A 4,220-nucleotide genomic window follows, 5' to 3' on the forward strand; every position below is an offset into this window, starting at 1 on the left:
TGAACTGAAAGAGACTGACACACACACACACACACACACACACACACACACACACACACACATTTTAAAAAATCAATGAAGCCAAGAGTTGTTTTTTGGAAAAATTAATAAAAAACATAGACCACTAGCTAATCTAATAAAGAAGTAAAAAGAGCAGATCTAAACAAACACAATTAGAAACAACAAAGGGGATGTTACCACTGACTCTATAGAAATACAAATAACCACCAGAGACTCTCAAAACATCTCTGTTCACACAAACTAGAAAACCTAGTAGAAATTGATAAACTCTTGGACACACACACCCTCCTAAGACTAAACCAGGAATTAATTGAATCCCTGAACAGACCAATAATGAGCTCCAAAATTGAATTAATAATAAATAGCCCAGGATCAAATAGATACTCAGCCAAATTCTACCAGATGCACAAAGAAGAGCTGGTACCATTTCTATTGAAATTAGTCCAAAAACTTTAGAACTCTTCGCAACTCATTCTATAAGGCCGGTATCAACCTGATACTAAAATTTGGCAGATACATAACAACAACAACAAAACGAACAAATAAATTTCAAGCCAACATCCTTGATGAACTTTGATGCAAATATCCTTAACAAAATATGAGCAAACCAAATCTGGCCGCTTATCAAAAAAAACTAATCCACCATGATCAAGTAAGCTTTATGTCTGGCATGCAAACTTGGTTCAACATATGCAAATGAATAAATGTGATTTATCACATAAACAGAAATAAGGACAAAAAGCACACAATTATTACAATAGACACAGCAAAAACTTTCAATAATTCAACATCTTTTCATGTTAAAAACTCTCAATGAACTAAGTATTGAAGGAACATAACTCAATATAAAAGGAGCCATCTATGACAAACACACAGGCAATGTCATACTGAATGGGCAAAAGCTGAAAACATTCCCCTTGAAACCTGGCACCAGACAAGGATGCTATCTTTCATTTCTTCTATTCAACATAGTATTGGAAATCCTGCCAAAGCAATTAGGTAAGAGAAAGAAATAAAGTGTACCCAAATAGGAAGTGAGAAAGTCAAATAATCCTGGTTTGCAGATGACATGATTCTATATCTAGAAAACCCCACAGTCTTGGCCCAAAAGCTCCTTAAGCTAATAAAAAAATTCAGCAAAGTTTCAGAATACAAAATGAATATATAAAAATTACTATCATTACTATACCCTTACAGCACCCAAGATGAGAGACAAATCATAAAGGCAATCCCATTCACAATTGCTAAAGAGAATACAATACCTAGGATTAAAGCTAACCAGAGAGGTGAAAGACCTCTACAATGAGAATTATAAAACACTGCTCAAAAAAGTCAAAAATGACACAAATGAAAAAACTTTCCATGCTCATGGATGAGAAGAACCAATATAGTTAAAAACTATCAATGTCATCCTTCACAGAACTAGAAAAAAACTACTTTAAAATTCATATGGAACCACAAAAGAGCCCAAATAGCCAAGTCTATCCTAAGCAAAGAGAACAAAGGTGGAGTCATCATGACACCTGACTTCAAACTATACTACAGGGCTACAGTAACTTAAATAGCATGATACTGATACATAAACAGACACATAGACCAATGGAACAGAATAGAGATTCCAAAAACAAAGCTACACACATACAACCATTTGATCCTTAACAAAGCAGACAAAAACAAGCAATGGGAAAAGTACTACCTATTCAGTAGTGCTGGGATAACTGGCTAGCCACATGCAGATTAAAACTGGACTCCTTCTTTACACCATATACAAAAATCAATGTAAGATGGATTAAAGACTTACATGTAAAACCCCAAACTATAAACACCCTGGAGACAACCTAAACAATACCATTCTGAACACAGGAATTGGCAAAGGTTTCATGACAAAGACATCAAAAGCAATTGCAACAAAAGCAAAAATTGACAAATGGGATCTAATTAAACTAAATAGTTTCTACACAACAAAAGAAACTATCAGCAGAGTAAACAGACAACCTATAGAATGGGAGAAAATATTTGCAAACTATGCCTCTAACAAAGGTCTAATATCCAGAATCTATAAGGAACTTAAACAAATTTACAAACAAACAACAACCCCATTAAAAAGTGGGCAAACAGAAACACTTTTCAAAAAAAAAAACATACATGTGGCCAACAGGCATATGAAAAAAAGCTCAATATCTCTTCTTGTTAGAGAAATGCAACTCAGAACCACAATGAAATACCATCCACACAAGTCAAAATGGCTGTTATTAAAAAGTCAAAAAATAACAGCAGCTGACGAGGTTGTGAAGAAAGGGGAATGCTTGTTCTCATTCATAAGTGGGTGTGGAACAATGAGAACACATGAACACAGGAATGGGAACATCACACACCAGGGCCTGTACGGGCCGGGGCAGGCAGTTGGGGAGGGATAGCAGGAGGTGGGGGGAATTGGTGAGGGATAGCATTAGGAGAAATACCTAAGGTAGATGACAGAGGGATGGATGTAGCAAAGCACCATGGCATGTGTATACCTATGTAACAAACCTGCATGTTCTGCACATGTACCCCAGAACTTAAAGTATAGTTTAAGGCCTTTCTCATAGATCTGACATTCAGTGACTCTGAATCTCTGCCTTAGGGAATATTATGGTCCAAATTAATTTTCATGTTATTTGCAAGATAAGAAATTTTGTCTATCCCCACATATACAGTATGGTATGACTATGCTCAATTACATTAGAAAAGATTGAATTCACATAACCAATGAGTGTAGGGTTCAAAGAAAGGACAGAAATCTGGCAGCAGTTTTAATTATTGTTTCTCTCATTTTCTTTCTTCCCCCCACCCACCTCCTCTCTCCCTCCCTTAGCTTATTAACTTAGCGTTAGCATAGTAATCCAGTAACCTAATCATAGCTACTCAATACATTTGCTGATTAGATAAAATTAACCTCCAGGTAAAGTCAATACAGAGTCCAATGCATAGCTTTACCTACGCATAACACAAATATCTTTAACATATGGGGAAAATTAATGAAGAACAAAGCAGTGCTAGAATTAATCATTCTAACATTTTCACGGCTTTTTGTGGATATCCATATCATTTTAATCAGCCACAAGCCATTTACCTTTACCAAGTAAAACACAATGAAAACACTAGAAGGAAAGACATGTAGTTCCAACCAGCCATAGGCCTTACATGAGTTATTTCCTTCTCTGAGACTAATTTTCCTCATTTATAAATTTGGAAAATGGGCTGGACACCATGGCTCATACCTGTAATCCCAGAACTTTGGAAGGCTGAGGCAGGCAGATCACTTGAGGCCATGAGTTCAAGACTAGCCTGGCCAACATGACAAAACTCTGCCTGTACTAAAAATACTAAAATTAACCAGGCACCTGTGATCCCAGCTGTTCTGGTAGGCTGAGGCATAAGAATCACTTGAACCCAGAAGGCAGAGGCTGCAGTGAGCTGAGTTCACACCACTGCACTCCACTATGGGTGACAGAGCAAGACTCTGTCTCCAAAAATAATAAATAGAAGATAGATAGATAAATAGACAGACAGGTAGACAGATTGATTGATTGATTGATTGATTACAAAAATAAATAAATAATATGCAGAAGATAACAGTAGTTCTTCACAGAATTGCTATGGTCATTAAATTAGATATACATTTAAAATGTTCAGAATAATGCCTGGCACACATAAAGCAGTTGATGCTGGTTGTCATACTTTTTTCACTAATTTTAATGAGAATTCAATAGATTCTATATTAAAAATCCCTTTAAACTACAGATAACTATTATTAATTTGGTTAGAAAACTACTTTTTTCAGGTTTTCCAATGTGAAAGCATGGAATAAAATATTTATAACTTCAAATTGTCATTTAAATTTGTTCTTTTCATATGTAAGATGTTGTATGGGCATTAGTCATTTTAGGCCATAATATATCAAAACATTCATATTTAGTAGAATCCTAAAATTAAAAATATAAAAGGCAGCATAACTACCTGTAGTCAAAATGGCCATTGGCTATTTAGTGACTTCACATCTCAATGTCTTCATTTTCTCACCCTCAAAAGGGGACATTTAGATTCGTCTGTTACTGGCTTGCTCTAAAAGAATTAACTGGAAACTTGACTAAAATTCAGACTCACAGACATTCTCCAGACATGCTGAATCAGGCTTTTAAAGCTTGGGGTTTAGGAAG

Source organism: Cebus imitator, unplaced genomic scaffold (assembly GCF_001604975.1).
Source record: "Cebus imitator isolate Cc_AM_T3 unplaced genomic scaffold, Cebus_imitator-1.0 Scaffold156, whole genome shotgun sequence".
Taxonomy (NCBI): domain Eukaryota; kingdom Metazoa; phylum Chordata; class Mammalia; order Primates; family Cebidae; genus Cebus; species Cebus imitator.